At 40.5% G+C, this 26,296-nt stretch overlaps 1 protein-coding gene and 1 non-coding gene across 6 annotated transcripts in view; both read right to left on the reverse strand.

Annotated features, from left to right (window-relative positions):
* Positions 1 to 26,296, reverse strand: part of BCL11A (BCL11 transcription factor A) — a 267,180-nt gene that overhangs the window by 227,658 nt on the left and 13,226 nt on the right. For 2 of the 5 annotated variants that reach the window (XM_058667837.1, XM_058667840.1), the window contains exons 1-2: positions 22,606 to 22,757; positions 22,218 to 22,314 (exon numbers count right to left, since the gene is read on the reverse strand). The gene's annotated coding sequence lies outside the window, so the exon portion shown is untranslated. The other 3 variants (XM_058667836.1, XM_058667838.1, XM_058667839.1) reach the window with 2 other exon arrangements.
* Positions 19,890 to 19,993, reverse strand: LOC118760717 (U6 spliceosomal RNA). The gene has a single exon (XR_004996946.2). It is a non-coding gene; the product is annotated as a U6 spliceosomal RNA (small nuclear RNA).

Raw genomic sequence — 26,296 nt, forward strand, 5'->3', positions numbered from 1 at the left:
TCCATTTCTATTTCCTCTGTTAGGACACATCATTCCCACTGTCCTCACTGGAACTCCTCAGCATCACCCCACTTTTTGCCCTTCTGTTAGAGTAGTAGTCTGGATGCAGGTTTGCCTTGGTCTCTGATGTATGAGTTAGAGGGGTTCTCCAGAGCTATCTCACTTTCGCTAGAGAGAAGAGAACATGCTTCCTATGGCCCATAACCCATTTACTTCTCCTCTCTTGATTTGTCCATCTCTCTCTCTCTTCATGGACCAGTCAGAGGCCCAGTGGGAACTTCTCCTCTCCAGTCAATCCACGGAGAACTTTTCCTGTGGTACCTCCCACACCACTATGGCTGCATCTTAATTTTTCTATTGAATGCTTATTTGCACATCAGATTCTAATTGTGAGTGGCTGTAGATCAGGTTTACAGGGGAAGAATGTGGCTGAGTTTCACAGGAAATAACTGGCAGTATTAGAGAATTAATCAAGTATGCATTAGTATAGACAGTCAGAGGGAAAGCCTTGTTCTGTGTGTGTCTACTACTCCAATTAACTGGCAGCCTGCCCTGCTCAGAAAGAGGGATAATGCAAAGCAATAGCTGGCTCTGCCCATGCCGTGAAAAATCGCCCAACCTCATAAGGAATTATGAATTGCTAATGTGTTAAAAGGATGGGAAGGATCTGCTTCTGTCTAAACCCAAGATCTCTGGCTTCATATTTTTTTAATTTGCCTTTAAGCAATTGTTGAGTTTTCTCAACTGCAACAGTTTTACTGTAGCAAAGACTGTTCATTGTATCTCGAAATCTATTCTCTTCTTTTTAAATAATAGTACCCTTAATTTTCTGTTGCACACACAGCCATCCAGAATTTTTTTAAAAAACTATATTTCTCGGGCCCGGTGTGGTAGCCTATAAGGTAAAAACCTCACCTTGCATGCACCAGGATCCCATATGGGCACTGGTTCTAATCCTGGCAGCCCCTGCTTCCCATCCAGCTCCATTTGTGGCCTGGGAAAACAGTTGAGGATGGCCCAAAGCCTTAGGACCCTGCACCCACGTGGGTGACCTGGAAGAAGCTCCGGGCTCCTAGCTTCGGATTGACTCAGCTCCGGCCATTGCGGCTGCTTGGGGAGTGAACCATCAGACGGAAGATCTTCCTCTCTGTCTCTCCTCCTCCTCTGTATATCTGATTTTCTGATAAAAATAAAAAATAAATCTTTAAAAAATACGTATATTTCTCTGACTCTCTCACAGCTAGGTGTGACTATATGTCTGAATTCCGGGCAAAATGGAGAACAATTGTTGGTCATATGCTTAAAAGTAAGGAAAGTACCAGCATTTCACTCTTTTTTTTTTAATTGAGAAGGCAGATTTACAGAAAGAAGAAGAGACAGAGAGAAAATCTTCCACCCACTTGCTCACTCCCCAAGGGGCCACAATGGCTGGAGCTGACCTGACCCAAAGCCATGAGCTGGTTCTCCACACTGGTGCAGGGTCCTCAGGATTTGGACCATTTTCCACTGCCTTCTCAGGTCATAAGCAGGAAGCTGGATGGGAAGTGAGGCAGCTGGGACACAAATCCATACCCATATGGGATGTTGGCGCTTGCAGGCATAGGATCAGTCAATGAGCTGTCGCATCGGGACCCTCCTTCCCCCTGCACTCTCTTTTTGCATCTATCCTTCTTGGAATGAAAAAGAAACAGGACAGGGGAGTGGAATAGTTTGGTGCCACAGTTAAACTATTGCTTGTATTCAATATCAGATGGAGAGTGAGGCTTGGTCCCAGCTCACTTCTGATCCCAGCTTCCTGTTAATGGGTACCCTGGGAGCGCTCCAGGCACATCACCTCAGGTGATGGTTCAAAAGCCTGGGTTTCTGCCACCTTGTTTCAGGCACCTGGCTTAGTCCTGGTCCAATCCTGGTATTGCAAGCATTTGGGGAGTGAAACAGAGAATGCATGTTTTCTTTGTCTCTTTCAAATAGATAAATAAATACGGTTTTGAGAAAGATAAAGAAACAGAACAGAAGAAGTCAAAGTCCAAATGATCCTGTTGAGCATAGCCACATACTTAAACTGGGTAGTTTCATGAGAAAAAAAAAAAACTTCTATCTTCTTCAATACACTATCATTTGGAGGCTCTGTTACATTTGAAATTGTACCCCAATACCATCTTCCTTCTCTTTGTTTAGCTAAGTATGTGCCATTCAAATATCTAAGTCATGCTTTAATCTTTCCATCCGTTAGCCTAACCCTAAACCCCAACATGGGAAGACTGTCACCCTGGTGAATTTGTCCTCAGTGACAGAGATTTTGAAATTTGTATGAAGGCTGGCATTAGGGCATGGTGGGTTAAGCAGCCACCTATGACACCAGCACCCCATATCAGTTCAAGCTGTGATTGTTCCACTTCCAATTCAACTCCCTGCTGATATGCCCAGGAAAACAAGCAGACGTAGGTCCTGGGCCACTGCCACCCACATAGGACACCTAGATGGGAGTTCTAGGCTCTTGGCTTCATCCTGGCCCAACCCAAACCATCATGGTCATTTGGGGAGTAACAGCAGATAAAAAAATCTTTATCTCTCTGTGTACATCACTCTGCCTTTCAAATAAATGAAAACCCATTCTGAAGATAAGAATGAATCTTTTTCTGAATGTCTAGCATCTACAAATGCAATGGCTAGATTCTACTTTCATTTTGGTGATAAATGAATACCTTTAGGCAAGTCAAATAGCAAATACTGAAGTAATGAAGCAATGGTCTTTGAAAAGCAATATTTAAACAGAACAAGCCATGTTTAGTTCAGACTATACAAACAGAAATTATTTCCTTTACAAGATGCCACTTTGCCCCTTCCCCATTTGTGTTGTTACTGCTAAGCCACCCACTTTTAATTATCATTTAATTATCTCTCTCTACAGTTGAGTGCCCCCCTTCTACTTTCTAAAAACCAAACCATGGGTAATTACCTATCAAAAGCAGATCTAAATTCCCACAGAAACTGGGAGAAGCAGGTCACTTAAGTTATGCACAGGGGAAAAAAATCAAAATTCGATGCAGGGAAAAAGAACAGCAATGAAATTGGATTTACAGAATGCAAACAACATTATAGTTACCACCAAGAAATGACTGTTGTCTACATTCTCAATTGTGGGAATAAAGAACCTCAATTCTAAGGTCATCTTCTAGATGTATAACGTGGCAGGCCCTGCAGATAGACTGACTCACTATCTTTCTCTACTATACATTTTTTTTTGTCTTTCTCTGCTACAGAGACTGAGAGGTATGGAGGAAAGAAAGCCTCACTGTTCTCAATCCCAACTAAATATCTTGCAATAAAGAAGATATCATGTGACAAAGTTCTACTCAATGACATATACATGTATATGCACACATATACACTTAAATACACACATATTATATACATGTGGAAATTTCCCATCTTAAAAATACAAATTAATCACCATTTCCATGCCTACATTTATTACCAAAAGAACTGAAAGCAGATATTTGGGTATCAACGTAAACATTACTATAGCAGCATTATTCCCAGTAGCCAAAATGTAGAAACACTCCAAGTGCAAATGCATGGTTAAACAAATTGGAATATTAATAGAATGGAATATTATCTAATTATAAACAGGAATGGAAATTCAATATATGCTCCAAAAGGAAGGGCTTTGGAAAGTTCTGCTAAGTGAAGTAAGCCAAAGAACAAATACTGTATGATTCTGCTTATGGGAGATATATAAAACAGCTCTTGAGCAAACCAGCAGATATTGTGGTCCTACAGTAGAACACACAATCCCTCACAGAATTTGTCCCAGACCTGGCTCTCATGCATGCTGGTTAGTGTCATGGCACAGCCTAATACGATGCTTCCCCTGTTCCAACACTCACTGGTGGATACTATGGTCTAGCCCTGCCAGGTAAGCCTCCCAGCCCCAGCTTTCATGTGCAATAGTGGGCAGTGGGCAGCAGTAGCAGATGTGAACTCCAGCTCAGGTCTCCCATGTGGACAGGTGCACTGGGCTGACTCCAAAAGGTCCTCCAATTTCCCTCCTCAAAACCATTCAGTCTCAGCCACCTTTTTAACTTGCAAGTACAGTGGCCTTGTCAGTGGAAGTCCCTCAGAAGTCACTCTTTAAAAAAAGATTTATTTATTTTATTGCAAAGTCAGATATACAGAGAGGCGAGACAGAGAGGAAGATCTTCCATCCAATGATTCACTCTCCAAGTGACCATGACGGCTGGTACTGTGCCAATCCGAAGCCGGGAGTCAGGAGCTTTTCCAGTTCTCCCATGCGGGTGCAGGGTTCCAAGGCCTTGGACCATCCTTGACTGCTTTCCCAGGCCACAAGCAGAAAGCAGGATGGGAAGCGGGGCCGTTGGGATTAGAACCGGCGACCATTTAAACAACATATGCAACAAACAAAAAATTAAGAGCAACAGGAACATTCAGGCAACATGATTATGACTAATTTCTTCTTTTCAATGCCTTCTTCTTACACTTCTATATCATATCACCAATCATTTTTTTCTGCTTACTACAGAAACAAAGAGATTCTTCCCAAATTTTGAGCCCAGCTGTAAGAATATACTTCTGTAAGAAAGAATTGCCATTTCTTTCTGATCTGGCCTGCTGAGTAACTGTAACATGTAGATTTTTAAAACATCGTTCTCTGAAATGGATGGAGGGAAATTAATTTTTTAAAGAGCGAGAAAAGAAGATTTTCCTAGAAGATACGCAAGTGCCGGCCAGTCTTCCCCCAACACTGAGGATGCCCAAAGTTTGCCATCTTGACCTGCACTTTCATTATTAAGAAGCTGAGAGGTGAGGATACTCTTTGACTTGGAGAATATTTTATTGGCAGAAGCTCCGAAGAGATCCTTTCTTTAAATATTCACTGTGTTCAATGTGCCCTGTTACCTCGGGGATTTGCCGAGAACTCCAAGAAAGTCTGTTCTGCATCCTCAGGCAGAAGTCAGCCTTTTCCACGCTGGCATATGTGATGTGTGTTCTTATGGACACCATAATTCCCTTTTTTTCTGCAAGGCCTTTTTAAACTTGCTGAACAACTTTGAGGTTCTTAAACACATCACTGAGTCTCAAAAACTGTCATTTTTGTTCAAGCCCACAATTATCCAAGTTCATTAAAACATCTGCCTTCGTTGTTGTATTAGGGAGTTTCAGCTCAGTTGTTGGACGCACCTTAACCCAACAAGTTTTGGGGGCATCTAAAGCTTCCCTAAGAGGCCAAGCCAAGAGTGCAAGGTCCTGTTTTTTTTTTTTATCAAGCTAAGATAAAAGCAGAGAGTTATTATAGCTCTCCATATCTTTTGTCCATAATCTAGCACTTATTTCCAGTCATATATATACATGACTATTACCTACCATACAAAAATATATATACATATATATATATATACACACCATATTATATACATCATATATAAAAGCCATATACCATATGGGGTTTGTGTGTGTGTGTATATATGGTGTGTGTATATATGAGAATTATCTGCAATTAGAAGATAATAATTAGTTGGGGAAACATGTCTGGATACAGAAAACATACTGAAGAAGAGAAAATAGGAATCAAGATCCAATGAAGGATCATGAAAACAATCCCTAGTTCTGTCAACAAACAATTCTCCAAGTGCCACCTGTGCTTCAGCACATCTTACGATGGCTCTTCTTTATTCCAAGTTATCTGTTCAAGTGAACATCCTTCAAAGATATGTGTCTCCCTTCCAGAGAAAGAACCAACTTATTCAATGTCCAAGGCAATAAAAATAATGCTTCTCTACAAGGCACAGTTTGGTTTGCAGGCAACCACTTACTAATATTAATAGTTTACAACACTCTTGGTCATTCAGTGCTGCCACAATCCACTACATACACAACATTTACCTGGACCCCTCTCATAGTGCCCCTGTGGAATTTAATGATCGTGGCTAAGTTTTTATTTGTTTGCTTCATGTTATTTGAAAAAGAGAGAGATTGATCTCCCAACCTGCAATAGTCAGGACAGGGCCAAGCCAAAACCAGGAACCTGGAATCAATCTGGGTCTCTCATGTTGATGGCAGGGACCATGGATGGGCATCCCTTGCTACCTTCCAGGTGATGTATAAGCAAGAACATGGAATTGAGAACACAACCAAGGCTCAAACCCAGGCACTCTGATATGTGCCAGTATCCCAAGCCACTTCTTAACCTCTATCATTTTGCCTTCTACTCATATATATGAGGAGTTTCAAAATTTCATGAAAATGCACACTGTCTTTTAATTCAGTTTTTCAGGAACTTTTTGAAGGCCTTTTATACTTATTCTTGATAACTTCTATAATTCAGCATTCCCCATTCATGGGGTCAGCACAGTGGTGTGCACGCTAATCCCCCACCTGAAGCATTATCATTCCCTATGGCTGCCAGTTGTAGTCCTGGCTGCTCCCCTTACCCATTCAGCTCCCTGCTAATGACCTGAGAAACCATTACAGGATGGTCCAAGACCTTGGGCCCTTATACCCATGTGAGATACCTGGGAAAAGCTTTTGGCTCCTATCTTCAGCTTAACCCAGCTCTGTACATTACAGTCATTTGGGGAATTAAGGGAATGAATCAACAGATGGAAAGATCTTTCTCTCTCTCTTTCTCTCTCTCTTTCTCTGGAATTCTTTCAAGTTAAATAAACAAATCTTGAACAAAAAATGAATCACTTCCCACACTTACCACAGGATGGTTTCCCATAGGTAAAAAACAGTATCCAACTAGACACACCAGTAATGTGGGCTGGCTACACCTTAACATTTTTAAATGAGCATTCCTGGGAAATTGCTAGTCTTATTTTCATCAAATAGACTAGAGTTCCTCCAGGAAAAGATAGTCTTTATAAGAATAAAAAATGAGATGCTGAAAAATTTCTGCTAACTCAAATAATGTTAACTAGAACACAATACAATACCGAAAGCAGTATACAGATATCTGCTATAACAGATATTATTAATATTATGCCATTCATATATACCAACATCTCTGAAGAATAAATTACTGTCCATTCAAAGTGTTCATGTTTTTCTAAGGATGAAAGAAGTAAAAACACAATAGAATCTAGCCATCTCTCAAAGTGACTTAGGTTACTAACTCACAAAGTTGGTTTAGATAGTATTAATCTATACACTATCCCTAAAATGTAATCACATTTACTATTTTGCTATTAATGATTATCCAAAAACGGGACAGGAGAGTAATTTGGTTCCTATATCTTTTCTTCGGTTTTTGGACTAATAACAACCCAAGATTTTTTCTAAAGACATATAGTTCATTTCCTTAGGTCAGATATCTATAAAACATCATTTTCATGTACTCCTGTGTGTGTTAGGCTTCTGCTGTAAGCTAGGGAATAAGCAGGCTTAGCAACTTCTCAAGTTTGAACGTTATCTTTTGCTTGCACAAAACTGATGAAGTCTCACAGTAAGTTGGGCAGTATTTGTGATCTGTATTATCATTTGTTACCAGTGAGAAGTTCTTTAACAGCAAATGTGCCTTGGGAAGAACAGGTCAGTATTTTAAAGATGACTCACTAAGAGGACAATGAATCCAATCCCAACTGAAATTCGCAAAATGTTTCTTCTCCTCTCCCTTTCCAAAAGTATTCTCAAGGGTTCAAAACCAAACATTGTAATAAAAATGCAAATTATAATCACATTGCCATGCTGAAGTAGTTTTTACCCATAAAGTTTGCAAAAACAGATTCAATAATGTACTGTATTGTAAGAGTATGGGAAAACAAGCAATGTGCTATAGTTTTCATAATGAGAGAGTAAATTAATAGAATCTCTATAAAAAGCAATTAGGTAATACATATTTTTTTCTTAAATGTCCCAATTTATTTGAAAAACAGAGACAGGCAGGCAAACAGAGATTCTATCCACTGGTTCACTCTGCAGATACCCACAAGAGCTGGGACTTCATCTGAGTCTCCTGTATCTTTAACAAAGAACCACGTACTTGGGCCATCGCCTATTGTCTCCCAGAGTATACATGAGGAAAAACTGGAATTGAAGTGGAGCCAGGTCTTGAGACCAGGCACTCCAATACAGGATGCAGGTATGATAAGCAGTGTCTTAAACACTGCACTAAACTCCCATCCCAATATAACATAATTTCAAATGCAGAGGGACCCTTTGGCTGAGCAACTGAACCTCTAGAAACTTATCATGTTTATTCACTTGTACATATGTAAAATGATATATGCAGAAAACTGTGGCAGCACTGTCTGAAATAGAAAAGTATCAGAGCAACTTAAACACTGGAGAATATCATGTCATCATTAAAAAGAATAACACAGGGACCAGTGTTGTGGGATAGTGGGTTAATGCACCATTTGGTACAATGCCAACATCTCATATAAAACCCCTGATTCATGTCCTGGTTGCTCTACTTTCCATCCAATTTTCTGCTCATGCTCCTGGGGAGGTGGCAGAAGATGGCTCAAGTGCTTCAGTCCCTGCCAGTCATGCGGGAGACCAGGATGGAGTTTCTAGCTCCTAGCTTTGGTCTAGCACAGATCTGGCTATTGCATGCATTTGTGGAGTGAACCAGTAGATGGAAGATCTCTCACTCTATGTCTCTCCCTCTTTCTCTGTTACTCTGCCTTTCACATAAACAATTATTAAACAATAAGAAATGTATGATGGTTTTGTTAGAACCTCTAGGCAAGGCACAAAGGAATACTTACAATATGACAGCACTTAAGTAAATGGGCAAAATAGTGCATAAATATAGTGCCTCTGGACTATGTTAACATGACTATCCCACACTACATTTCCCCACATCCCTTCCCTGCTACGTTTCCAGTTAGGAGAGGCTTCAACTAGAAACACTTCCAGTTAGGGTGGGCCTCAACCTGAGAAATATTTTTGCATGATATTCAGAAGGCAGAAGTGAAACAGAAACCATTTTTATTTTTATGTTTCTTTTTCTTTTCTTTTTTTTCTAATACTACTGGGAGCATATTTATTTTTTTAATTAAAACTTTTTTTATTCATTGATTACATTATATTATGTGATACAGTTTCGTTGGAAAATATGTTTCTTTTGAAACATATTTTTATGTTTCAAAGATGGAAGCAGGCACTTTGTTAGTTCATGCATAGCAAGCTGATCTGTCTGCTCATCTCCGTGACTTGGGGCCTACAACCACCCTGCCTTTCCCTGGATTTTCCTTCAGCTTCTCAATGCTGGGCTCCGATGCATGTCTGTTTAGCTCTGTAAACAGAACTAAATCCATTTCCTCTGTAGAAATCCACACCAGCAAGTCAAAGAAGTGAGAATTAACAGAAGTTCCAGTCTGTCCTCACAGATTTCAGTACATGTCCAGGATTTCAGCTTGCTTCCTCCAGTTGATATATCCACATTCCCTTCTCAACAGCCTGCCCTGTGCATTCAGTTTCCACATCAGACACAGAGATAACAGCCTCACAATAGTGTTCGGCCAACTTCCACAACTGCATAAAATTAAATCTTTGTAACAAATCTGTGTGTGTATGGATACACACACATATATGTGTAGATATATACATATGCATATAGAATGTCTAGGGCAAGTAAGAAGATTGGGTATAGTTGCCAACCCACAGACTGGGGAGACTGGGAAAGTGTGAGACAGTTATGCCTGTTGTGCACTTTAAGTGTTGCACCATGATCATAGTATCTATTATCTGTTTGTTTGTTTGTTTAATTGTTTCTTTTAAATGACTGAGAGGCCATCACTCTAGCATACCAGGTTAAGCCCTGTCTATAGCACCAGCATCCCATATTTGCTCTGGTTCATGTCCTGGCTGTTTCACTTTAAACCTAGCTCCCTGTTACTAATCCTGGAAAAGCAGAGCAGCATGGCCCGAGACCTTGGGCTCCTACACCTACATGGGAGACCTGGAAGAAGCTCCTGGCTTTGACCTGATCCAACCCATTTCAATGTAGTTAATTTGGAGAATATACCAACAAATGCAAGCTTTCTCTCCTCTCACTCCTTCTTACTCTCTGAAACTCTACCTTTCAAATAAATAAATAAAATCTTTTTTAAAAATATTTGAAATATTTAAAATTTCTAAAGTTTCATTTCTTTTATTTGTATATGGAAAGAGAAATTTTATCCCTTATTTTTGTTTATTTATGTACCCTTTGCGTCTATTTCTTTCAATAGTCAGATTTGCCTTTTATATTTATAGTTTTGCATCCACAGAGCACTTCAAGTTAGTGGAAGAGGGAACTTCTTGATGAGATGGTCAATTCTCTGCATTAACTTGAAAGGACGCTCAGACAGCTGAGAAAATGTTTTCTCTAGATGTGCCTGTGAGGAACTTCGCAGTTTCCATAGTCAAATGATCCAATCCAATCCAAATAAATATATTTTTACAAATACATACATGTGTATATCACATCTGTGGAGATGTATGGACATACATATAGACAGGTAGATAGACCCTACTGGCTCTGTTTTCTGGCAACCCCAACTAAAACATAGGGTTTCTCTTTCTAGAATCATCCCTAGGCAGCAGTGTAAGAAAACAAAGCTGGTGTATTGGTTCTCATCCGTCCTGCTTCCTTTGCATTTTTTATCATACTGTCAAAAGCTTTCATTCACTGGGACATCTAAGATTTACAGCACTGCCTATAAGATATGGAAATGTCCTGAGAGAACTAGCCCTCTGAGACCTGTATATATCGACACATATCATCTATTATGTGATCTGCATTAAGTATTAAAGGCAGCTCCTTCTATAGAGTGTGCTCAGTTCCTCAGTAAGCCCGCTGCATAGACAGTTCCTCAAGGGGTTCTTTAACTCAGGGCTCTGGAAATAATATAGTAAGTGGAAAGAGCCAAAAAGAAGACCTGTGGTAAGGATCATAATTGGTTTTTTTTAAAGATTTTTTTATTGGAATGTCAAATATGCAGATAAGAGAAGAGAGAGAGAGATCTTCTGTCTGCTGTTTCACTCCCCAAGTGGCCACAAAGGTTGGAGCTGAGCCGATTCAAACCCAGGAGCTTCTTCTAGGTCTCCTGCACACGTGCAGGGTCGCAAGTCTTTGGTCCATCCTCTACTGTTTTCCCAGACCACAAGCAGGGAGCTGGATGGGAAGCGGGGCCGCCAGGACACACACTGGTGCCCGTAAAGGATCCCAGCATTTGCAAGGCGAGGATTTTAGCCACTAGGCTACCGTGCCAGGCCCAGATCATAATTGTTAATAATTCTGTAACTCTTGATCATTTTCGAAATGCTACTCTATATAGTGACTCATTTCTCAGTTATACAGGAATAGAAAATGTTAATTACCATGCCAGGTATTGTGCAAAAATCTCCACATCCTATATATAATGAATCCTGAGGAACCGCCATTTATTCTGTTTCCAACACAATATCCTGTTTAATTTCTCTACCAAATGCCAGTATGAAGAAAATTATCTAGTGTCAAAATCTATGAACTGATAAGCCAGATCAAAGCAGAATTTTTCAAATTCAAATGATGAAATTAGTTTTGAAAAATTTCTTCCACTTGTTTAAAAGCAAAACATGAACATATGAACTTTCAAAAAAGCTTTTCTTTTTTAAGATTTATTTATTTTTATTGGAAAGACAGATCATATCTATGGAGAGAATCAGAGTCAAAGAGAAAGGTCTTCCATCTGTTGATTCACTCCCCAAGTGGTCGCAATGTCAGAGCTGCACAGATCCAAAGCAAGGAGCCTCTTCCGGGTCTCCCACACGGGTGCTGGGTCCCAAGGCATTGGGCCATCCCCAACTGCTTTCTCAGACCACCAACAGGGAGCTGGATGGGAAGTGGAGCACCTGGGGAAACTGGTCCCCATATGGGATTCCAGAGCTTGCAAGGTGAAGATTTGGCCAACTAAACCATCACATCAGGCCCCCCCCAAAAGATTTTCAATACAATCTGCTGGTATAAGATGACAGCTGTCATTCATGGAATTCCCATGGTTTGTGAGTTTTCTCATGGCCTACCGGGACTAACAGGATACAGCTTCCACCACCTCCTCCAATCACACCCACGCCCAAGTCATTTGCTCATTTTTTCCCCTCAGTGTCAGTCTCTGTCAGCTCCTAAGGTAGGGCACACTGCTCCCTATCACAGAGCCTTTGTACTTCTCATTTCCCCTGCCTAGAACATTCTTCTGCCTCTTCTTATTTAAAGACCACTTATTCAGGCAGCTGTCCCAACAACCCCATCCAAGGAGATGAGCTATGCTACACAAACTTGCTTACCTCCTATGTGGCAATCTCTCGCTTACTGCTTGTTGATAGTCTGGTCCCTCATGCTAGTATATAAGCACCATGAGGGTGGGCATCTAATTTGTCTTGCTGTCTTCTGGTCAATGGCATCTTCCTGAGGTGCCTATCTCAATCCTAGAAAAGTCATCAGTGTGATTCAAACAGTAAATGCCAAAGATGTTTCACTAGATCTCATAAAGAGTTTACCAGTAACAGAATTCAGGCTATTCCCTGAAAGTCACAAACCCTAGTCTTACCGGTTTCGATTTTGAATTCATCTCTGAAATATTTGTTCCTCTGGTTAATTCTGCACAATGGCCACTAGAGGGGGACATAGTCAAATTCTAGCCTCTAAAGTCTGTAGGAATTTCAGAATAAGTCTTGGATCCCAAGCTTCCACTCAGATCCCCTGACACGTGTCTGCCCAGCTTATTTTAAAACAAAACAAATATCTTTGAGTTTTCACCACCTCTCGGGACAGACTGCTTTTCATATGGATGTACTGTCATTTATGAAGATCTTTCTTGATCTGTCAGTAACGGTCACTCCATGTTTTCCTTCTTTCCCAGGCCTCTTAGTCCAGAACCCAGTGGAAAGCTTTCAGCCAACCAGTCCCAGCAGCCTCCAAGTCCTCTCATCCTCAGCCTCCACTCCCCATGGAAAGTCCCTTGGCCCACTGCTCTCACAGTGAACACACTCAACATGACCAGCTATCACCACAAGCTGGTGACTGCTCTGCAGTTGTCTCTGGGAAAGAGGGCTGCTTCTCCCAAAGTTCCAGGGTCACAAGCAGGTTGGCATCCACCCAGCTGCCAGCACCATCAGGACATCATTAAGATGCCCACTCTTCTTGGGGCCATCTGTTCATCTACTGGTCAGGCCAGGTTGGGAGCTCCTGGGCTCCCATCTGTCCGTGGGCCAGCATACGGCCCAAAATGATCAACAATGATATGGTTAGCCTGTCCATCCAACTGTCCTTGACCTCTTTAGCCCACCAACCCCGGACACTCACAGTGTCTCTGCATCTTCTCAGCATGTCCTCCCCGCACCAGTCCTTCACTCTTCACTGAGCTGCGGCTTATCCTGTGCTCCATAGCTCTTCTTTTCCAATCCACCTTACATGCCCATTGTTATTTCTCCTCCATTGTTCATATCCTTATCCACTGTCCTTCTCCCCAGGCCACACTCGCAACTGGATAAATCCAACTGTTATCTTTTTCTGCTCCTATGCTAAACACTGCTAGTGAGGATAACAATAGCGATTATTTATTAACAAAGTGATAAAATAGTGTTACTATCATACAGTCACACTATATTATAATATGAATTATAAAAAGAAGGTCCAAAGGAAATAAGTAAATCATTCTAGGTCACACAGCTAGTAAGCAAGACAATCTTGGGTAATCAAATGTCTTCACAATACACAAAGTAAAAATGGAAAAAACTTGAGACAGACAAATTTACTACCAAAGTGGCAAATTCAGCATTTTTCTCAAACATATTAAGTCAGATCTTCAGAAATTAGGAAAAGTATAGATATTGGAACACTTTCGGCAAAGTTTATTTTAGTAGACATGGGTAGAACCCTGCCTCCAACAACTAGACAAGCATACAGTGTATTTACAAACAGTGAACTAGATCAACGGCTCTCACAGCTATTGGTGTCAGGAGCCCTTTAAACTCCTAAAACTTGGTAGCGGGTAGGGCTGGAAGTGCTGACCTGTGGGAGGTCATGGTGGTTCTGGGGTCTCCACAATTTGCCCAGTTGCAGTCCTAAATCCATTCAAAGTAGAAGCAGAGGAGACTAAGGTTCTTGGTGGTGGGAAATGACTAAGTATAAACTAGTGGTGGCTGGAATAACGGGTGCTGGGAAAAGTACATTGAGAATCCAGCTAATCCAAAGCTACTTTGTGGATGAATATGATCCCATTATAGAAGATTCTTTTTGAAAACAGGTCGTTATAGAACGTCTATTGGACATTTTGGACACGAGGGGTACAGTGCCGTGACAGACTAATAGAGGGAGACAGGCAAAGGCTTCCCCTGGGGAGTTGCCATCAATACTAGCAAATAAGTTTGCAGATAATAACCTCTACAGGGAGTGATGAAGTGAGTGAAAGACTTGGGTGCTGGTAGGAGACAAATGTGAACTGCTACAAGGACAGCTGAAAAGTCAGATATACACACAGAAGCAGAGATGGAGAGAAAGCTCTTTCGTCTGCTGGTCCACTCCCCACGTGGCCACAACTGCCAGAGCTGAGCTAATCTGAAACCAGGAGCTTCTTTTGGGTCTCTCAAGTAGCTACAGGGTCCCAAGGTTTTGGGCTGTTCTCTATTGCTTTCCCAGACCACAAGTAGGGAGCTGGAAAGTAAGTGGAGCATCTGGGATTAGAAGCAGCGCCCATATGGGATCCCAGTGCTCATAAGGCAAGGACTTTAGCCACTAGGCTATCACACCAGGCCCAGAAAATTAAAAATTAAATACTACTAATGATAAAGCAGAAATAAATTTTTTAAAAGATCCTTTTTCCAAATGAGCCCATATTCATACCCTGGGGCTTAGGATTCAGACACATCTTTTGTGGGAACACCATTCAACCTAGTATAAATTTCTTTAGACAAGATACTATTAAGATATCCATCACAGAAATAGCTCCGCTTCCTGACAGCCCAGGTTCCTTCCAAAATCACCTAACAAAGCCGAAATCCTATCAATCTTCTCCAAAAATTATATCACCAAGATGCCCAACATTTCCCTATCATGCTTGTTCTCTCTCGCTGCAATGAATAATAAACTCAACCTATCTAATTACAATTGTATTCCTAGTGGACTCTGATTAAAGAAATCATCAAAGGGACATACAGTTTAAAAAGGAAAGAACATTTTTATTGTTTTTTGTTTTTCAAATAATTGTAAGTGTTCTTCTCTGACACTACACCAAGGTTCAACAAGCGCTATTTTCTAAATTGCAATCTGGACTCTTGAGCCTTCTCAGAGAATGTTTCAAACCCTGTTATATTGACATCCATACCTCTATTTTGTAACTTAGGATCTTTTGCCCTTTAATACCATTGAACATCATTCACTGGTCCTTTGCAAAATACAACTCACTATTTACACAAATAAATGTTAACACAGTTTATTATGCAACATATTTTTAAATCACATTTGTTAATAGCAGCAGCTATTTTATCTAAAATTGCTATAATTTAGCAACCTATTAAGTTTATAGCAATGGAAATAAGGTCTCATAAAATTTTTCACTTTAAAGATTAAATGAATCTGACAACAAACACTGTCAATTGTCTTTCTGAAAGCGGAGGTCTTCTTTCAAGGAAAAAATATGGGGCCCGGCACCATGGCCTAGTGGCTAAAGTCCTCGCCTTGAACACACCAGGATCCCATATGGGCGCCAGTTCTAACCCTGGCAGCTCCACTTCCCATCCAGCTCCCTGCTTGTGGCCTGAGAAGGCAGTAGAAGACAGCCCAAAGCCTTGGGACCCTGCACTCTCGTGGAGAGACCCAGAAGAGCTCCTGCCTTGTGGCTCTGGATCGGCACAGATCAGCCGTTGCACTCACGTGGGGAGTGAATCATCGGACAGAAGATCTTCCTCTCTGTCTCTCCTCCTCTCTGTATATCTGACTTCGCAATAAAAAAATAATAAATCTTTTAAAAAAAATATATGGGGCCAATGCCAGCACCATGACTTAACATACTAACTCTATGCCTGCAAACAACCCACATGGGTACTAGTTTGTTTCCTGGCTGCTCCACTTCTCATCCAGCTCCCTGTTTATGATCTGGAGAAGCAGTGAAGCATGCTCCAAAGCCTTGGGACCCTGCACCTGTGAGGGAGACCAGGAAGAAGCTCCTGACTCCTGGCTGCAGGTCAAGTCAGCTCCAGTCAATGTGGCCATTTAGGGAGTGAACCAGCAGATAGCAGGTCTTTCTCTTTGTCCCTCCTTCTCTCTGTAGATCACCATTTCCAATAAGAATAAATAAATAATTTTTTTAAAAAAAGTATGGCTGCTATATATGCAAGTATGACTACCCAAGGCTTGTTTATTAGTTGTTCTCTACAGTTAAATCAAGGAAAAGAAAGAGGTATTTTGTGGGAACAAAATGAGTTGATTCCACTCAACACAAGCCACCACATAAGTGCTCTTTCTTGGACAATCATCACACTTCAACATGTAACAATATCTTAGGCAAACTTCCCATTTGTCAGGTAAAATATAAAAAGATGTCCTCAGGGCACAAGTTTTATGAAAAGTAATAATATTGGGTCCGGCATGATGACTCAATTAGCTAATCCTCCCCTTGAAAGCATCAGGATCCCATATGGGCACCAGTTCTAATCCTGGCTGTTCCACTTACCTTCCAGTTCCCTGATTGTGGCCTGGGAAAGCAATAGAAGATAGACCAAAGCCTTGAGACCCTGCACCCACATGGGAGACCCAGAAGCAGCTCCTGGCTCCTAGTTTCAGATCAGCTCAGCCTGGCTGTTGTGACCACTTGGGGAGTGGACCAGCAGACAAAAGATCTTTCTCTCAGTCTCTCCTTCTCTCCGTAAATCTGCCTTTCCAGTAAAAATAAATAAATCAACTTTAAATTTTTTTTAATAATAATAATAATACTTTGCAAAGATAGGCAGGTGGAATGATTTCAACCACTGATTTATTCCCAAAATGGCCACAATAGCCAGTGCAAGGCCAGGCCAATGCCAGAATTCAGTCTGTTTCCCAAGTACCTAAGTCATCATCACTTCCAACCCTTGTGTGTATTAACAGGAAACTGGATCAAAAGTGAAACTCAGACTTCAACCCAGGCACTCCAACACGGGGTGTAGATATCCCTAGTGGCATCTTAACTGTTGCACCAAACATCCACTTCTGAAATAATACTACAAGGACACGGAGCAGGGGACATTTAAGAGGAAGCTAGACAATGAAGACTTTGTATTCATAGATCGGGTAAACATCATTATAAAAGGGGATATTCAGCCCACTCCTGCTCTCTCACCCTTTAACCTCCCACCATAGGATGATACGGCCAGAAAGCCAGACCATGCCTAGTGTGTGGGGGGTTTTTTTTTTTTTTTTTTAGATTTATTTATTTTTGTTGGAAAGGTGGATATACAGAGAGCAGAGACAGAGAGGAAGATCTTCCATCCGATGATTCACTCCCCAAGTGAGCACAACGGGCAGGTGCTGTACCAATCCGAAGCCAGAAGTCAGGAACTTCCTCCAGGTCTCCCACACGAGTGCAGGGTCCCAAGGCTTTGGGCCGTCCTCAATTGCTTTCCCAGGCCCCAAGCAGGGAGCTGGATGGGAAGCGGGGCCGCTGGGATTAGAACCGGTGCCCATATGGGATCCCAGCGCATGCAAGGAGAGAACTTTAACCACTACGCTATCACGCCGGGCCCATACCTAGTGTGTTTTTTATCCACAATGGAATCACTCACAATAGACATCAATAACATTTTGATAGTAGGAAGAATTCCAAATGCATGGAAACTAAACAACACACTTCAAAATGATCCATGGCCCAAAGAGTACAGCAGTTCATTCAGGCTGCTACAACAAAATATCATAAACTAGTTCCTTTACAAAGATTTACTTATTTTTATTGGAAAGGTAGATTTACAGAGAGAAGGGAATACAGAGAGAAGTTTTTGTCTGCTGGTTTCTTCTCTAAGTGGTCACAACTGCCGGAGCTGAGCTGATCCAAAGCCAGGAGCAGGAGCTTCTTCTGGGTCTCCCATGTGGGTGCAGGGTCCCAAGGTTTTGGATCATCCTCCATTGCTTTCCCAGGCCACAAGCAGGGACCTGTATGGGAAGTGGAGCAGCCATGACACAAGCCGGTGCCTATATGGGATCCTGGTGCTTATATGCATAGGATTATCCACTTGAGCTATTAAGCTGGATGCACGTAATTTATAAACAACAGAAACCTTTTTTTTTTTTGCTGTTTTGGAGTCCAACATCAAGACGGGGTCTAATGAGGGTCACTTTCTGGTTCATAGATGGTATCTTCTTACTTGTCATCTCAGATATTTGAAAGGGCAAAACATCCCTCCATTTTACAAGAGCACTAACCCAATAATGAGAGCCTTGCCCTCTTGGCCCAATCACCCATCACTCACTTCCCCTAATACCATATCAGTGATAACATTAAATACATGAATTCCAAAATCTCACTAATATCAAACCATGTTATATCTTTCATATGGCATCAGACCATGACAATGAGTCTCAAGAAAAAACGGAAATGTGAGGGCCCTTTCCAAAGTAGGGTCAAAAGCATAAAATGCAGATGCTAAACAAGAAGAAAAATCTCATACTAAAAACCTATCTACGGAAACTAGAAAAAGAGCAAAATAAACTCAAGGCAAGCAGAAAGAAAGAAAGAATAAAAAAGTGAAATTGGAAACAGAAACTCAAATAAACAGAATTTAGTTATTTGAAAACCTACAGCAAGAATGACAAAGACACAAATTACCAATATCAAGAATAAAACATGCAATATTCTGCAGACATCAAAAGGACAATAAGGAAACTTCACAAAAAAATCTCCACACACCTGGTGTGACAACTTAGATGAAACGATTACCTTAAAAATATAAATTACCTGATGGACTTAGAACTGTTCATGAAGGACCACCCATTGTAATACTAGAGGGGAAATCAATGGAGAGGTAGGGAACTTGGGGAGGCGGATGGGAATTCCCAGAGCCTATGGAACTGTATTATATAATAAGAATTTTAAAAATAATTTTTAAAAACTAAAAAAGAAAATAGAAAGCACGATGATTCACCAATATAAATGCATAATTTGAATAGCCTTACTTTTAGACTGAATTAATAATTTTTAAATTCTAGGTCTCGCAATTTCTTTAAAGAGTTAACACTAAGTATGCAAAACCTCTTCTACAAAATTAAAGAAAAAACTTGCCTAATTTATCTCAGAGAGTTAGTGTGACACAAAAACCAAAGACAGTAAGAAAAGTAAACTACAGATCAATACCTGTTATGAACTTAATGTGAAAAATTCTTATAAAAAAATTCTTACCAAAATACTAACAAATCTTGGACTGATACACTGACTCAATGACTAAACCCTCACCTTGCAAATACCAGGATCCCATGTGAGTGCTGGTCCATGTCCCGGATGCTCCACTTCCCATCCAGCTTTCTGCTTGTGGCCTGGGAAGGTCGTTGAGAACAGCCCAAAGCCTTGGATCCTGCACCCACATGGGAGACCCAGAAGAAACTCCCGGCTCTTGGCTTCAGATCAGCTCAACTCCAGCCGTTGAGGCCACTTGAGGAGTAAACAACAGACAGAAAATCTTTCTTTCTCTCTGTCTCTCCTTCTCTCAGTAAATATGCCTTTCCAATTAAAAACAAACAAAATCTTTTAAAAATATATAATATTATATATAATTTATTATATATATAATTTATGTATATAAATCATAAAATACAAAATATAATAAATCCAACTCAACAATGTGCAAAAAAAACCACCATGACCAAGTAGGATTTACAAGGTTGTTTCAACATTTTTAACATAATCAACGCAATCCACCCTTCCAACAAGCTAATGAAGAAAAACTACACACTCATATTTACGTGTCATCCTTGCGCAAGGGCATACTAATCTTCTCTGTATCGTTCCAATTTTAGTATATGTGCTGCCGAAGCGAGCACCACACTCATATTTAGAAAAACATTTTTCAAAGTTCCACATTCATTTATTACTATTTATAAAACAAAAATATAGGGGAATTTCTTCAACTTTATTTTTAAAGATTATTTATTTGAAAGGGCAGAGTAACAGAGAGATTTTTTTATCTGTAGTTCACTCCCCAAGTGCTGCAATGATTAGGTTTAGGCCAGGGCATAGCCAGGCACTCCAAACTCCACACAAATCTCCCATGTGAGTGGCAGGGGCCTGAGTTCTTGGGCCATTATCCATTGCTGTTTTAGGTACAGTAAGAAGCAGAGATGAAAATTTACCTGCCGTATGACCCAGCTATTCCACTTTGGGGAGTATGAAATCTGCCTATGAGAAACTGACTTATAATCCTATACTTAACAGCAGCATAATCTGCAATAGCAAAGACATGGAAACAACCCAGATGCCCATCGAAGGAGAAATGGATAAAGAAATATCTACTACATGGAATACTACTCAACCATGAAAAATAATGAAATTCTACCATTTGCAACCAAATGGTCCCAACTAGAGGTCATTATGCTTAGTGAAGTAACCCAATTCCAAAAGGAGAAACATTGCATGTTCTCTCTGATACAAGGCAACCTTCATGCAAAATATAAGATCAATAGCCCTTCCAATATTGTTTTTGCTGCAACTCTTGATTTCCATATTTTTTTATTTTCATTTCTTCAAAATAGCTTCTTTTCTCTTATTTAATTCTTCACCGACGTATAAGTCATTCAGTAGCATCATTTTCTCCAAGAGGGTTTTTTATTTTCTTTTTTCATTTCTTCAGTGACACATTGGTCATTCAGTAGCATGTTATTTAACTTTATGGAGTTGCAAATTTGTAATTTTATTTCTGTTGTTGATTTTGTTTTATGGCTTTTTCATTTAAGAGAATGTATAGTAACTGTATAATAGAGACTATCATATCCAGATATGAAGATATAATACAATGGACTCCCAACGAAACTGTTCAATATACCTTGACAATAGGATATTGCATTCTCTGCTATTGTCCATATCCACAATGTCAGGATACATTTAAATAGCTGAATGATGGACTTATGTCTTCTTATGAAGGGCTATACTATTGTAATAATATAGGTGAAATCAGTGGGGGTAAGGAAATATGGGGAGGGGGTAAGGGAAATCCCAGAGTCTATGAAATTTTATCATTAAGAAAAAAAAGAGCAGCAAAAACTCTATTCAGGATGCTAGTATTGCAAGTATGGCATAACATATTGTGCTACAAGGTAGGTCAATCTTCAAGTTTATAAAGATTATCTACAAATCTATACCTAACAATAATCTTCATAGTGAAGAATAAATAGTTTCCCCTAAGATCAAAATCAAGGCAAGATACCCTTTGTCACCATCCTTACTGAGTATAATGTTGTAATGCTTTGGAATGTATCCTGGATGTCATTAAATGCCCAGAGTTAAGGTAGAACATACTTTGTGGTTACCCAATATTAAAAAGTTGTAAGTAATGCGTAATGAGTTAAAGTTGCCGTAGAGGGAAGGTAGGAGGTTGGTGCTGGAGGGTTAAGCCATGTGGGATGTTCATATCCCATGTCAGAATGCCTGACATGGGGTCCCACCTCTGCTTCTGATACAGCTTCCTGCTAATACACACTGGGAGTAGATGATGACCCAAGTACTGAAGTCCTGCCAGTCATGTGGATGGAGTTTCTGGCTCCTGCCTCATCCCTAGGCCAGCCTTGGCTGTTGCGGAGTAACCAGAAGAAATATACATTCTCTCTCTCTCTTTCAAATAAATAAATACGTAAATAAATCAGAAGAAAAAGAAGTGAAAAATCTGTGTATTCAGTTACTTTGCAGATCAGTTGATAGTTCCCAAGGAACAAGAACTTTCCACAGAACCCACCTCTCACCAACGTTTGTCCACAGAAATATGCCTGCAATGCAAAATACACACGGAACTCCTAAGAGCCCACAGGGTGTCCACACAAATAAAGACAGGGCTGCTATGATTTCCTGCACCAAGAAATTAATGCAGCCATAAATATGGCCTCTCAAATGTCCAGCCCCGTTAGAGGTAACTTTCTTTTCTTTAAAATTTACTATTTCCTTAATGATACCATTTGTAACACATTTCAAAGCTGTAATATTCTAGACTGCTTGAATCACTTCTTAAACCAGATTAGATTCAAAGAAGCTTCAAAAGGTAATAAGCAATCCTCTTACCTCTTGCAAGTTAAACAGCTCTGCCCAGAACGCACCACGGAAGAGATGTGCAGATCAACTGGCTCCTCTTTAACCTTTATGAGCCTCATTTTCACACCTGTAGAAGAGTGATCACAGTCATATCTACCTGCTGGAGAGGAGTAAAGAAGCTGATTCAAGTGGAGGACTAGTACAGTGCTTACACACAGTAGGCTTCCACAAATGCTCCCATCCTTCTGTTCACAGTTAACAGTGGCATTGGTCTTTCTGAAGGGCATGGGAGAGACTGCTGTATCTCAATCACACCCTGCTGTTATATGTGATTAGTCCACACTGTGGTTGCTCATCACACTTATTAACTAAAAGCTGATGAAAATGGATAGCATCTGGAGGGTGAGTCAGAAATCACCTGCTGGCTGCCTGCAACTGCATCCACCTGCCTGACCCCCTGAGGCACTTGACTTTGTGATGTCTGATATTTTCTTAATATTCTACATTAGAGAGTTCCCTAGCACTTCAGCAAACAGCCCTGGATTAGCGGCTGAGAGAGCGCTGTCAACTCAGAAGCAAGCGAACTAAAGAAAAGATTTTTAACATTTTCCACCACTTTATGACGTCACTTATTTAAAGGCTTTGTATGTGAAGGCTCAAGCCTAAATGGAAAACAGAAGGTGGATTTTAGGGCTTTTCAAGGGTACTGAGGGTTTTGTGTTGTCCTCAGTAGCTCCCAGGTGCTCTCCAGACCCCTCCCCACCTTTCCTGTCATACAATGGACCTGGTACTATTTCACCAGGCTGCTTTGCCCCCTGCTTTCCAGCTGGCTATTGCCAAAGGTAGGAACTGCTGGACGAGAAGGAGGCAGAAAAAGGTCAGGTTGCTTATATTCCAGCAGGGACACTTCAAAGGTCATCTGTGAGATGACCTTATCCACACAGCTTTCTCTGGCTCTGGGTTCCTCTAACCAGTTCCTTCCATAGTGCCCGCAGGCTTGGATACAGAAGCTGCTACAACAAGCTTGGGTTGCTGCTCAATACCACATGGTTACATACACACCCTCATAGACCTCAAGTAGACACTCTTCAGGTGTCTGCATTTGCCAGTGCCATTTATATCCTGACACTCCATTGGATGAACATATCTGAATCTAATTCCTCAAAAAGTATGACTCCCCACAGCAACTGCCAAGGTCAGCAAGAGTAGAGGGTTCAAACTGTAGTCTCAAAATTCTCAAGTGTGCAGAAAATTCTACTTTTCCCACCTATCTATAACCCAACTTAACTTTTATTTTAGCCCCAACCCTCCAGAGTAGCAAAACCAAGTTAAATCAGTTCAGGGTGCCCCTTGAAAATTAATAAATGCAACAATAGAACTACACAGCAGGAATTTGGGGACCAAGAGTGGGGAAGCCTGACATCACCTCAAAGGAGAAACAAAGGAGTATCAGGGAACTTCTTGGAATGTGATTCTGAAATGACATAAAGGATGAATGGAGCTAGAGGGACAGAAAGGAAGAAGCATGCTAAGGTGCAGTCTAAGCAAAGGTACAAAGGCAAGACACGGTACGACATACAGGCGACCACAAGCAATCCAATATCATTGGAGTGTAAGGTTTAAAGCAGAAAGAGGTGTCAAGAAACAGTGACAAGATTATAAAACTCCTCTTACACCAAGAAGGAGTTTGAACTTTTTCCTTTTTTTTTTTTTTTTTTTTTTGTTTCTTTTATTTTATTTGACCTTTTTCTTACAAACAAAATTGTACCGTATAGCAGTCTTCAAGGGACAGGTACACACCCCCAAGGGTGTATGCAAAAAATGTTCATTGAAATACTAGCAGAAAGCACTATAAACTTTATCTTAGAGTTAAAAAAACTTTTTTAAACTTCATGTTCTTTAAAGAATATATTATTGAAGTAAAACATTATTGAAAGAACAAATGAAAATTAAGTATAAGCTGACATTTGAATTCACCTTCAGAATTCACCTAGAATCTGTCAAATGACTTTAGGTTCCTACCAGATGCCCGCTTAAACATCATTTCTGATACCTTAAATTCTGAGTGCTCAGTGATCCTGAACATGCATACATCACTATCCTATCTAATTAGTTTAACAGGAATGATTATACAAAGAAGGTATATAATCTAGCTTCACTGTTGGCATTACAATATTTCTTTATTAAACTGCATAAACAGTCTAAATGTAACTGCGTCTTAATTTCTCTGATGTGCTTTATAATTGGAAACTCCACCTATTGGAAGAAATCTAAATGTATGTTGAATAATACTAGGATAAAAGCTGCAAAAATCAATGGTGACTATGAAGCTAGCAATTTTAGAAATACAACCAGTTTAAGAATTTCAAAGTATTGGGCATGCTGCAATAGCTCAACTGTATATCCTCTGCCTACAAGTGTTGGTATCCCATATGGGCACCGATTCATGTCCCGGCAGCTCCACTTCCCATCCAGCTCCCTGCTTATGGCCTGGGAAAGCATTAGGGATTGTAACGAAGCCTTGGGACTTTGTGTCCATGCAGGAGGCCCAGAAGAGGTTCCTGCTTCCTGACTTCAGATCAGCTCAGCTCCAGCCATTGCCGCCACTTGGGGAGTGAACCAGCAGACGGAAGATCTTTCTGTCTCTGCTTCTCTCCATAAATCTTCCTTTTCAATAAAAGTAAATATAACTTAAAAATATATTTCAAGTTGTTGAATAAAAAGAGAAGTAGATGAAACTTAATATTTAGGAAGAATGCAGTAGCTGGGAAACTTTTTTTTAAGTTATTATTTTTATTTGAAAGGAAGAGTTATAGAGAGCAAAGATCTTGCATCTGCTGGTTCACTCTCCAAATGGCCACAATGGCCAACAGCCAGGAGCTTCTTTCAGGTCTCCCACTTGAATACAGGGTCCCAAGGATTTGGTCCCTCCTCCACTGCCTTGCCAGCCAGGCACATAAGCAGGGAGCTGAACTGGGAAGTGGAACCAGGAATAGAATTAGTGCCCACATGGAAAGTTGGCACCACAGTCAGAGGCTTAGCCTGATAGGCAATGGCACTGGCCCCTGGAAAACTTAATAACTTTATACTCTTTTTTTAGCCAAAATGATTATAAAAATTTAAATAATAGTACAGAGTAAAAACTGCTAATGTAATTCTAATATGTATAGAAGTTCTAGGCATATTAACTTACAGATACAGCTTAAAATAACCTGAAAGAGCTGCTTTGAAATTTTAATTATCTAAGGGCCGGCATGATAACCTAGCGGCTAAAATCCTCACCTTACAACCACCAGGATCCTTTGTGACACCAGTTCATAGCTCATGTTCCACTTACCATCCAGCTCCCTGAGAAAGCAGTCAAGGACGGCTCAAAGCGTCCGATGATTCACTCCCCAAGTGGCTGCTATGGCTAGAGCTGAGCTGATCCGAAGCCAGGAGCCTGGAGCTTCTTCCGGGTTTCCCATGTGGGTACAGTGTCCCAAGGCTTTGGGCCGTCCTCTACTGCCCCATCAGGCCACAAGCAGGGAGCTGGACAGGAAGCGGGGTCACCAGGGCATGAACCGGAGCCTATATGGGATCCTGGCACATGCAAGGTAAGGAGTTTAGCTGCTAGGCTACAATGCTGGTCCCATAAATGATTTAAGAAACAAAACAGAATATAAACAACAGTGTAAAAGGGGAGAATTTTACAGAGGAAAATAAAGTATCACAAATAGTTTGATTTTGATTTCACTATTTACCATTTTCCACAGGTGACGTGAAGAGACTTTTTGAAATTTCCCAAGCTATAAATTCTGAGCACAAAGATCCTTCAATAACATAGAGTTTGAGCAAACCTTTTCTAGCATTTCATATTTCCAAGAAAATCTGACATCTTTAAATTTGACAGTTCTGTGGAATAACGACTCCATCAACTCTCTTTAGCTTTCCTCAAAAGCTGAATTTCTGAATCTGCCTAAAGCCAACAGCATAGTGAACATTACTGATAAAACAGCAAAAGAATGGAAAATAAGTGTCATGCAATACCACTGCAGGGAACAATCACAGTGAAGGTTCAGAATAAAGATTTAGATGTTAAAAGCACTCAACCTTTTGTTTGCATCATT

Source organism: Ochotona princeps, chromosome 8, assembly GCF_030435755.1.
Source record: "Ochotona princeps isolate mOchPri1 chromosome 8, mOchPri1.hap1, whole genome shotgun sequence".
NCBI classification, from domain to species: Eukaryota; Metazoa; Chordata; class Mammalia; order Lagomorpha; family Ochotonidae; genus Ochotona; species Ochotona princeps.